This window comes from Cryptomeria japonica, chromosome 6, assembly GCF_030272615.1.
Source record: "Cryptomeria japonica chromosome 6, Sugi_1.0, whole genome shotgun sequence".
NCBI classification, from domain to species: domain Eukaryota; kingdom Viridiplantae; phylum Streptophyta; class Pinopsida; order Cupressales; family Cupressaceae; genus Cryptomeria; species Cryptomeria japonica.
The window spans coordinates 197,997,876-198,010,457 of record NC_081410.1 but is presented as its reverse complement, the minus strand read 5'-3'; positions in this window follow the sequence as shown (position 1 = coordinate 198,010,457).

Below are 12,582 nucleotides of genomic sequence, written 5' to 3'. Positions count from 1 at the left end.
TCATAAGGGCATTTGGTTTACTTGGTGCAATTTCCAGAAAGCTGGTAACAAAATCTACTCCAGACTGGATAGATTTTATACCAATAAAGACTTCGTCTCCTTTATCCCGGATCACCAAGGCTGCCTGGTGGTGGTCAAACCCTCCTCCCTCTCTGACCATCACCTCATCTTTGTTGAAATTGTCATTAGGAGCGCGAACAAACCTCATAGTAAGTCTAGTGGTAAGTTCATTCTTAACAACAATCTCCTCAAAGACCAGGACGTTCTTGCTTCTATGCATATGGTAAGGATGTTTAATAAGTGGAATCCCTCTAGTGGTTCCTAAATCAATAAATGGGATACCTTGGTTAAAAGTTGGCAGAAGATCCGTGGCACCATTGGCAAAAGAAGGCCAAAGATGCCAGGCAGGTTGAGCTTGTTCTATCCTCTAATCTGCACAATGTGGAGCAAGTCCTTCAAAATGACCCTAGCAACTCTCATCTTACCCACCGAGTGGCAGTGGCTAGAGATGAACTCAGAAAATGACAACATCATAAAGCACTAGGTGCCTGAACCAAAGCCAGGATGCTCTGGCTCTCTCAAGGCGACAAAGGTTCTAAGTTTTTTTTCAACCTTTTGAAACAAAAAACAATGTAAGCAAAAGATTGACAAGTTGTGGGTGGATGGTAAGGAAATTTATGTTGATGAGGAAATCATGAGTGAATTCCTCAACTTCTACAAGCAGTTGTTCTCCTCCGAGGACTCTCCTGCTTCCAAGACTGCTAGGATCAAATATGGGGCTCTTATCCCTAAGCTTGTATCTCCCGATGAGGTTAATTCTCTTAGTAAACCCTTCTCATCTGAGGAAATTATTAAAGCCATTAATTCCCTTCATAATGACAAAGCCCCAAGGCTAGATGGGCTTACCATTGAATTCTATAAGGCTAATATCGCATGGGTTGTTGATGATCTTCTTGAGGTCTATAATGAAGCCATAAGGACAAGGTCTCTGGGAATTAACATCAAGAGAGGTTTGATCAAGCTTATTCCCAAAGAAGGGGACAAGGCTCTAATCAAGAACTGGTGCTCTATTACTCTACTCAATGTCTCTTATAAGATTCTTGCTAAGATGCTTGCCTTAAGGCTCGAAAATATCCTATCTAAGTTTACTTGCTCCACCCAAACCGGTTTCATTAAGGGGAGATACATTTTGGAAAATCTTATTACAAGCTAGGAGGCCATGGAATGGACTAGAGTTTTGGATCAAAAGGTGGCCATGTTCTTGTTGGAATTTGAAAAGGCCTATGACAGAATTGAATGGGGTTTCATCTCCACTATGCTCCAAGCCTTTGGGTTTCCCGAGATCTTTTGCCAATTTGTTAAGGTCCTTCTTAGGGATGCTTATGCCCAGGTAGAGGTAAATGGTTTGATTTCTCAGCCGTTCGAGCTCAGTAGATCTATTCGTCAGGGGTGCCCTCTAGCCCATGCTCTCTTTGTGATAGCCTCCGATGCTCTTTTTTATATGCTTAGGGATAACTTTCTCTCCCCTAAGGTTAGGGGAATCTCCCTCCCAGATGACTCAGAGTTGATCAACGTCCAATTTGCAGATGACACTGCTCTATTTTTTGAATTATCAAAGGAGAATTTGGATGCTCTATCATCCAAGCTCTCTTTGTTCTATGATGCCGCAGGGGCTAAGATCTCGCAGTCCAAATCTACCCTGCTCGGATGGACTGAGAAACCTCCAGACTGGCTCTCTACCTATGGGTATCAGTGGGGAGGGCCGAACACAATTGTCAGATATCTGGGGATCCCTTTTACGATCTCTCCTTGCCTTAAGAGTATGTGGTCATGGATTAAGGGGAAGATTGAATCCAAACTTTCCCAATGGAATAAGCACTATCTATCGCTGGTAGGAAGACTGCAAGTGTGCCAAAAGATCCTTTCTTCCTATAGTATTTACTATGCGTCTGTATGGATGTTCAATAACTATCAGATCAATGTCAGATCAATGAGATACATAAAACCATCCGGGATTTTCTATGGTTGAATGGAAGAGATCACAGGAAAACTCACTCCGTCCAGTGGGAATGGTGCTGCATGGATAAATCTGTTGGAGGTCTGTGTCTTAAGGATCTAAAAATCCAAGGGACTGCATTGGCCACCAAATGGATCTTTCATGCACTGGAAGGTAATGAACTGTGGAAAGTGATCATACACAATAATATTAGGTTGGGGGTTCCTAAGAAAGCTAAATCTTGGAAGCTCCTCCCCATTAGTGATCTGCTAGCTGGATCCTTTCCAGTTTCTACCGCAGGCTCTATTATTTTTAAAACCATCTGGAAAGCATGGGAAGCTATTAGGTCTAGTGTTGGCAATGGTTGGATCAGCCGTGATAATCAAGTTTGTGGGGAAAGGTCAATCTGGTGGAACTTAACCCATAACGGTAAGCCTCTCGCCCTTACTCAAGGGTGCTCGGCCAAAAAATGGGCCAACAAAGGCATTTGTTGTCTCAAAGATATCATAGCTAACAAAATTCTGATCCCATGGGACGAGCTCTCCAGTAAATTTAATCTGCCTTTATCTAATAAGAGGACGTATAACATCTTATGCACTGCTTTTAATCTCCTCCAGCCTCCCATAACTTATACTGTTGATGAAAACCGCTTTCTCTCCTTCATTTGGCCTGATGGAAGCCCGATTGGGAACCTTAAACCTCTCTCTATTTATAAAACCCTCTCCTCTGACTTCAACATCCTTAACCATCTCAACTCTATTTGGTACTCTGACCCATCGCATGCTCAATGGAGCAATATTATTAAGGCTTTCCGAGGTTCTCCACTGGCTCTGAGGAAAAAAACCTTCAGATGGCTTTTACTTCTTGATAATTTCCCTGTTAGATCGGACTATTCTAAAGAGGACTTGTGCTCTATTTGTAAAGTCAAGGAGTCCAATAGACATTTTTTTTGACTGCATTATTGCTAAGGAAATTTGGCTTATGTTTGGATTTACTCTTCCATTGCATAGTTGTATTTTTGATGTTGTTACAGGGTGCATTAAAAGCCTTGAGAAAGATACTAATATGTTCTGGAATCTACTTTCTGGTGATATCCTTTGGTATTTATGGAAAGTTAGGAATTTAAAAAAATATCAAGGGCAAGTAAGGGCCCTTACCGAGTCTTTTCGAAGTCTCACCCTCCACTCTGTCTGCTTGCAGGTTACCATGGTTTTCAGACTTAACAAAGAGAAGTTCCGGAGATTCCTATTAGATGGACATGCTACAGTATTCATCTTCGAGCTATCTCATGGCTACACATTGGGAAGAACCAATGCTGAGAGAACTCCATTTGTGAACGGCCTCGATGCTCTCATGGAAGAAATCAGGGGCAATGGCCACTAGGTGAGACAACAGATGATCCAATCTGCCAGGATGTTGGATGATCGCAAACTAGTTTGGATGGAAGGACCTGCAGGATGGATCACCTGGATTTAATCCAGGCATACACCATGGGCAAGCTTTTTTTGTTTTTAGACATTCGATGTAATTAGTCTGACATATATTTTGTGTAGAGAACTTGATGGACATAGCATGTACAGGTTGATCTTATTTTGCACAGTTATGATGTACTAATAAAACAACTACTCCCAATTTTGTACTCTAGTTTATTCGCTATATCAATACAAAAAATAAATAAAATATATACAATATTATAACTATATGAAAGATACATACTTAGGTTTATTTTTTTAATAAAAATATTTGGTATGTAATGCTTGTAATGAAATATTTTAATTATTTATTTAATTTAATTTAATTTAATTTAATTTAATTTAATTTAATTATGGTATGAGTCAAATCCTTATACAATAGTTAATAGATTTTATTCTCGATATTTTCAAAAATTATAAAAATTATAAAAATTATATCACTTTATTTATAAGATTATCAATAAAAAATATATATTTTAATTTAAAATAGACATTTATTCATTAAATATAAATAAATCTGATTTTTTTATAAAATCTACCATTCTTATAAATTTGCTCCTATAACATCAAATGTTTTCATCCATTGTAGATAAATAATTTCTAATTTCATTCAATCATATTGTAGATAAATAATTTATAGTTTAAATATACAAATCTTAATTTTATAAAAAAATCAAATTTATTAATTTCTAGTTTAAATATATAAATCTTAACTTATAAAATTAAATTTATTTTGAAAACAAAAATAATAATCATTTTTAATTGATGCAAAAAGAGAATACAATAAATATAATATTACCTAAAACAAGTACCAACAAAAACTTGCAACTTCCTCTTATTAAACATAGCATTAAAACATCAACTAACAAAATTGTGAAATTTAATTGGTTAGAAGAATTAAAGAATAATCATTGTTTAAAGTTAAAAGTCTCGGCTATAGCAGGAACTAATAATACAATGTATACAGACTTTATGTTTAGCCGATAGGCTATTTAACGTGGGCATAGCCCATCTTAAATGTCTCATGCACCCGAGAAAGTTGGATGGAATCGGTTTCCTTAAATTCCAGCAGAATGGACGCACTCGGACAAGTTGAAGGTTTCCTTAAATGTTTCTGACTAGTGTTGTCCATGAACAATTACATGTCTTTTTTTCCACAGGTTTTCTCTTGTGTGCGCCAGCTGTAAAGCGGAAAAATCGAACCCTAGTCGTTCTCCCTTCCCTAACTCCAAGGAGAGAGAAGGGAGAGTCACTAGGGTTGATGGTTTTCACTTAGGGGAGACTTTACATTCAAAAGAGGGGTTGAAACCCACAAGATCCAATCCCACACAATGCAAGATTGGATTCTATATGAGTTTCAAGGGTTAAGACATCAAGGATACCCTCTTTTGTAAAGAATGTAGATAGAAAGATTGAACTAGGAATGCATGTAAAGTAGGAAATATTCACTTATAAACAGAGATAGGGATATGGGATGAAGCTGCGGACCTGGAATTAGCAGTAAAATGTCGAGACGGTGTTGTTTTGCAATTTTGAGCGAAAGTTGACGGGACGATGGCGCTCGGCGTGCACACGGTCCTCCGAAAAATCCGCGAAACGAAGGTGGATCTGTTCGTCTCTGCACAAGGATTCCAGATCTTCAATTACAGCTGCGTACCTGCAACCTACACACAGAAAAGAGAGGACGATTGGGGGGTTAGGGATGAGGGGTTTGCCTTTAGGTCAAACCCCGGTTTTGGAATTAACCAAGAAATGAGAATGCTGTAAATGTAAATGTTTGTAATGTAAACAAGTACTGATACCTTGTTGTAAGAATATTTGTATTCTTACATGCGAAGGTGTAATGTATGTAGTATGTAATGTGTTTTAAGTGATCTCCTCTTCAATGGTTGAATCCTTGTCTTGAATGCAACACTTAGCCTTGAATGGAGACTTAGAATGATCAATTGCTTGAAGGAATGCTTGAATGCTTGAATGCTTGAATGTTTGAATATTGCTTTCGCCTCCTTTTCCATCTCCCAAAATGGGAGAGGAAATGTAGTTTATATACTTGTCAATTAGGGCTGATAGACTGATTTTCCCGACCTTAGGCCGACCTAGGAAGATTATTTTCCAATTTGCAAACTTAAAGACCCGAAGCCCCATAAGAGACCGGGCCCAAAATAGGGCCAGGGACCAGGGCGCTGGGCGCCATGGTCCTGGGGGACCAGGGCGTTGGGCGCCCTAGTCCTGAAGGACCAGGGTGCTGGGCGCCATGGTCCCACCTCCAGGGACAGCGGGGTGCAAGGAGGATCAGGCCAGGGTGCTGAAAAATGCAGTTTTTGATGTTATGAACAAGTTTCAGGGTCTCCATTCAGGTTCCGTGTTGCATCGCCATCGTGAAGACCCAAATGCAGTCGAAATGGCAAGTGTTGCAATTTTAGGACGCTACATTTAGTCCCCACTTTAGCGAGAGTATAAGCGTACGCCAATACTTCCGGTAAAGTACAAGGAAACAACATTGAAAGACTTTCACCACGTCTAGGAGGCAAGATGCACCAAGCCCCCAGTGGACTAAGGATCTTACGACTTCGATTGACAAAGTAAAAGGGAAGATTACGAGGGAGAACCATGACTGTCAGTAGTAAGGTTCCCTCACTATGAGTCATGCAAGAAAGATATCAAAAATTTTCAAGGCAAAGCTAAATTTGTCAAGAAATTTTCAAGTATCTTGAAAAGATATAGACGGGATGTATGCCCCCCTACGTTAAAGCGATCGCACACGCCTCACCAGGGGTGATTGCTTTAAGGTAGTGATACATATAAGAAATGAGAAAGGGAAAGGAGCACGTTATCACAAGGATTTAGCCCCCAAGTGTGAGATAAGCCCAAGGATAATAGACACAAAACATAAAGCACAAGGTGACTTCGCTTTCCTCGGGGTCAGTATGCTGTATGATAATTCATGTATATCATATGTATGTATGCATAATTGTTCTTCATTCCCCAATCAAGGAAGGTCACCTAGAAGAAGGGAACACGTGTCTTTTGAGTCAACATGAGAGAGACCAAAAGAGATCTCAATGCTTTGCATCGTCCTCAAGTAGGCAACACTAAGGACAACAAATAGAAGAATGAGAATAACACATAGAAGAAGAAACAAAAGAGAGGAGGAGAGAATCTGCTATGCTAATGAAACTAGTCTAGCACGTCATCTACCCCCCGATCTTGCTGATCAGTATTTCGGGAAGGTAGGAAACACAATAGAGGAGGAACATCCAACACAGCAGATGGAGCTATCACAAGATCCAAACAAGGGCTATGTTCATATCCCAAACCGCGGTGTTCTTGTCTAGGAGCTAGGATAAGTGCTTTAGAAAATGCATTAGATAAATGGTTATCAACATCAACATATTCATATTCACTATCAGAATGAACAGGAGTAACATTTTCATCATGAATAACATTTTCATCTATGTCATCATCAAGATTTATAAAAATAGGATTTTTGACTCGCACAGGATCAAGACCATCATGCATGTTATGTTTAGGAGATTTCGGCTCAATCGTCGGCTGAGGAGAAAATGGAATAATACTAGCTGAAGGTGTTTTTGGGGATTGCAAAGTTTGAGAAGCAGCTGCCTGAGCTCTAAGACAACGCTTTCGTCGGCGTTCACGTGCAGAACGATTTCGTCTAGTCTTAGTAGGAAGTTGAGAAGAGTGAGGAGGAGGAATGTTCTCATCCTTATCACTTGGGTGTTTAGGTTGTGGTCTCTTAGGTTGAACAATAGGAGAAGAGGAAGGTCTCTTCTCTCCATAAGAGGAAGGAGGAGGAACTGCTCCGTACAAAGGAGGAATATTTGGTTTAGGAAGGAGACCAAGTCCATCATGACGAGGAGGTATAGGTCTACTTTTAGGAAGTTTATTAGATATAGGCATAATCACATTCATAGGAATGGGTTGGGAATCTTCTTGAGGAAAGACATTAGTTTTATCTTTCAAGGGAAGAACTTCCTTCTCAAGAACGATAGGAATGTCAAGTTTGGGTGTTCTAGGTTCACTTAGAGATAGGATCATATCTTTTTTCCACTTTTGATAAGATTTGAAAAGATGATCACTTCGCGGAGGAAGAGATTGGAATTGTTTAGGCCAAAAGCAATCAATAGGAACGCCAGAAGTTCTTTCAGTTGGTTTAAAGAGGCTATGATTGACAGTAACAACTTCACCATTATGGGGAAATTTCAAGCACTTGTGAATAGGAGAAGCAATAGCTTTCATGGAAGATAGCCAAGGATAGCCTAGCTTCACACGAAATTGTTCAGATGATGGAATAATAGCAAAGTCCACATCAAGGGGTTTGTTATGGACCTCAATAGGTAATGTAATAGAACCAATTGCAGGAGAAGAAAATGCATCAAATAATTTCACAACCACATTTGTTTCGTCATAGATTACTTGATTCAATTGCAAAGTAAAAATAAATTCTTCAGTAATGACATTAACCATACAAGAAGGATCAATAAGCACTCCACGACAAGGTGTATTTTTTACTTTTGCAACTATGTATAAAGGACCATCAGGTGCCCTGATAGTTTCACTGGAATCAAATGTGATGGAAGGTTCTTTAGGGATTTTCTGCTGCTCTACAAAGTTAATCACATTCGGAGTCATAGACACAAGATCATCGGGTGAGACAGATGAATCATTAGTATCAATCGCATTAGAGGTATGAGAAGGTAATGGATCGGTAAAAATCTGAAGATTTTGGTTAGGAGGAGCTACAGATGTGTTGCCTTTATCATTCACTCCAGAAACAGAGATAGTATTATTATCAATCAAATCTTGAATTTTCCCCTTTAAAGCAAAACATTTTTCAGTATCATGCCCAGGATGACGATGAAATTGACAAAAAGATTTGTTATCAAAATAGGGCGAATTAATCTTTGCAGGATCTATTTGCCTTATAGGAGGAAGAGTAAGCACATTTTGTTCCAATAACTTGTTCATAATACTATGCAATGATTCATTCAAAGGAGTAAACTTTCTTTCTTTCCTGAAAAACTTAGAAATAGGAGGCACACCTGATGCTGCATTCACATGGTTGTTGATGATGTTTTCATTGAATTTAATGGACTCTCTGTTCGATTTAAACTTCCCAAATGGTTGTTGACTACTATCACCCTTATCACTCGGAGCCATAGGATTTGCTTGTTCCATTTGACTCACAGTCAGTTGATAATTGTGAAGAGTTGCGCACAACTGTTGGAAAGAAGTAAACTCATAAAACAGGAGTTTTTCTCTAATATCTTTTTGTAAATTAGAAATAAAGATTCTTTGAATATCATTGTCAGGCACTGGAAAGGAAATTTGAGCATACAAATGCTTATATCTACCAATGAAATCAGTCACTTTTTCTTTAACACCTTGTTTACAATGCATTAAATCAATCAAAGTAACTTTAGGACTTATATTGTTTTGAAATTGTTGAATAAAAGCATTTGCAAGTTGTTCGAAAGAAGAAATAGAATAGGAAGGCAACGAGAAATACCATTGTAGGGCTTTGTCTCTTAATGTTCTAGTAAACAGTTTTGCAAGCAACCTTTGGTCATAAGCAAAATCGGTACATATTGTTTGAAAGGTCTTAACATGTGTTAGAGGATCACCCTTACCATTATAAAGCTCCAAATGCGGAATTTCAACATGTTTAGGGGGGGATAGCTCGAACAATGTCAAGAGAAAGTGGGCTCGCAACATCAAATGTGGGCACACTAAACTTAGATTGATTCATAGAGGCAATTTGTTGCTGTAAAGAAGAGACAGTTTGTGCAAGATTGTTAATGGTCGCTTCAGTCGAAGAGTTCATATTAGACGTGTTAGATTGTGATGGAGGTGTTATGTTATTGAAAGAAGCTAGAGAGTAAGGTGGTGGGACACTATGATAGTTAGTCATAGGAGATGATTGGAAAGGAGGAACACTACAAGGAGGAATGGAATGGTTAAACGAATTGCCCCCTTGCGTCATGTTCATTTGTGGAGATGAAATAGGAACACTCATTGAAGGAATGAATGAAGAAGTTGGATTGAATGAAGGAAGAGGGTTGATTGAAGAAGAAGGATTGCCCCCATGACTGGTGATCATAGGAGGAATGTCTTGTGTTGAAGTAGTCATTATGTTTGATGTAAAAGTAGGTATACTAGCAATAGAAGTCGTCAAAGGAATAGAATGATTGACTTGAGTAGGAGGTTGTGTATAACCTAAGGTTTCAGCACAACTCTTCATAGGCATCACATTCGAATCCACAATGTGTGCAATACCACGCGAAATATCAATTCCATTCTTATCACTTTGAACCATACGTTTTAGACCCTCAATTAATGAAAGAGCTTCGCTATCGGGGTATTCTTGAGACATCCATTGTCGAAAATCATCAAATTGGTTATCCAATTTTGAAAGTTGTTCTACAGAAACCTCATGGAGAGCTTCTTCATCATTAAGAGGATTAGAGGAATTACCCATGTCTTCGTTAAAAAGGCCATTCAAATTAGGTTCCATCTCCTCGGTAATTACACCTTGGAAAGACTTAATTCTAAGGCTTCGTCTAACGGGAATAGTGTAAGTAGGGCTTATTGTTGTAAAACTCATGCACTAAAGAAAGAGAGAAGATTTTGAATTTTATAGGTAGCAAATTTCAATAAAATCAGCCAATTTCCTAGATTTAAGCTGTTAAATGCAATCAGGACAATCTCCCAAAATTTCGGAAAAAATGTTCGGGACCGTGGCAAACGGAGTGCACACGGTCCTCGCAACTTTTTTCGAAATTTTCAGGGATGAAAGTTATGATGATTTTAAAGCTATTCTGAAAAAATTGAGTGATTTTACGATCTGTAGATAGGCCAAATTAAAGTTGTAATCTCAAAATTGAACCCTACCAAGATTGTTGAAAAATGTAAAATTTGAATTTTGAAAAAGAGGGGGAAACTGAAATTTTGAATTTTATGATTTTAGAAGGAATACTGAAAGCAATGCAGGTTTTGAAATTTAAAAGTTGACTCGATTTCATGCAAAATTCAAATTTGAAAGTGGAAATCAAAGTTGTTGCAATTAAACACTTAATTTCAAAAGTCACAAACTGCAAAAATTTGAATAAAGTACTGAAATTTCGAATGAATGCCAACACACTTTTCAGATTTAGGACTGTAAGAAACACAATTTTGATATGAATTTCAGTTTCAACAATTTTTGAATGATTAGAAGCCTTAATCCAAGCAATCCCTAGACCAACTTTGACTTTAATTTTGAAAGTGTTAAAATTGATAAAATCAGCCAAAATTCTGGATTCTAGCAGAAAAATACAGTAAGATCTAGCTCCCGAAATTTCGGAAAAAATGTCGGGGACGATGGCGCTCGGGGTGCACACGGTCCTCGCAACTTTTTTCCAAATTTTCAGAGATGAAAGATATTGTGATTTTGTTGCGGAATCCAAAGTTACAGCCGATTTGGAGGTGTTTTGATTAGTGAAATTATCAGTCAAAGGTTGAATCAAGAAGGTCTTAAAAATTAGGGTTTTGACACTTAACCACTTAATTTTCAGAATTAAAGCACAAATATGAATTGACAATTGGCAATAGAAGGGTAGATCTGAAACAAGCATTAACAATTAAACATTTCACAAGTTTAATTACTTAAAAAGAAAATTTTAGGGTTTTTATGCAATTAGCCTCTAAAATTTGCAAAAGATCAAACATGGAAATGTAATTAGGGAAGCAAAATTTTCAGATCTAACCATGAATAATCAGAATGAGGATGTTCACGTCGGGTTCACCAAAATGTAAAGCGGAAAAATCGAACCCTAGTTGTTCTCCCCTCCCTAACTCCAAGGAGAGAGAAGGGAGAGTCACTAGGGTTGATGGTTTTCACTTAGGGGAGACTTTACATTCAAAAAAGGGGTTGAAACCCACAAGATCCAATCCCACGCAATGCAAGATTGGATTCTATATGAGTTTCAAGGGTTAAGACATCAAGGATACCCTCTTTTGTAAAGAATGTAGATAGAAAGATTGAACTAGGAATGCATGTAAAGTAGGAAATATTCGCTTATAAACAGAGATAGGGATATGGGATGAAGCTGCGGACCTGGAATTAGCAGTAAAATGTCGAGACGGTGCTGTTCTGCAATTTGAGCGAAAGTTGACGGGACGATGGCGCTCGACGTGCACACGGTCCTCCAAAAAATCCGCGAAACGAAGGTGGATCTGTTCGTCTCTGCACAAGGATTCCAGATCTTCAATTACAGCTGCGTACCTGCAACCTACACATAGAAAAGAGAGGACGATTGGGGGGTTAGGGATGAGGGGTTTGCCTTTAGGTCAAACCCCGGTTTTGGAATTAACCAAGAAATGAGAATGCTGTAAATGTAAATGTTTGTAATGTAAACAAGTACTGATACCTTGTTGTAAGAATGTTTGTATTCTTACATGTGAAGGTGTAATGTATGTAGTATGTAATGTGTTGTAAGTGATCTCCTCTTCAATGGTTGAATCCTTGTCTTGAATGCAACACTTAGCCTTGAATGGAGACTTAGAATGATCAATTGCTTGAAGGAATGCTTGAATGCTTGAATGCTTGAATGTTTGAATATTGCTTTCGCCTCCTTTTCCATCTCCCAAAATGGGAGAGGAAATGTAGTTTATATACTTGTCAATTAGGGCTGATAGACTGATTTTCCCGACCTTAGGCCGACCTAGGAAGATTATTTTCCAATTTGCAAACTTAAAGACCCGAAGCCCCATAAGAGACCGGGCCCAAAATAGGGCCAGGGACCAGGGCGCTGGGCGCCATGGTCCCACCTCCAGGGACAGCGGGGTGCAAGGAGGATCAGGCTAGGGTGCTGAAAAATGCAGTTTTTGATGTTATGAACAAGTTTTGGGGTCTCCATTCAGGTTCCGTGTTGCATCGCCATCGTGAAGACCCAAATGCAGTCGAAATTGCAAGTGTCGCAATTTTAGGATGCTACACCAGCTGATCATCTTCCCACAACCGTTTAAACAAACCGTCTGGGTGCATATAACTGTAGGACCAACAAACCGAGATTCATAAAATTTTTAGGAACTAAATCTGGAGAGCCTTACAGATTA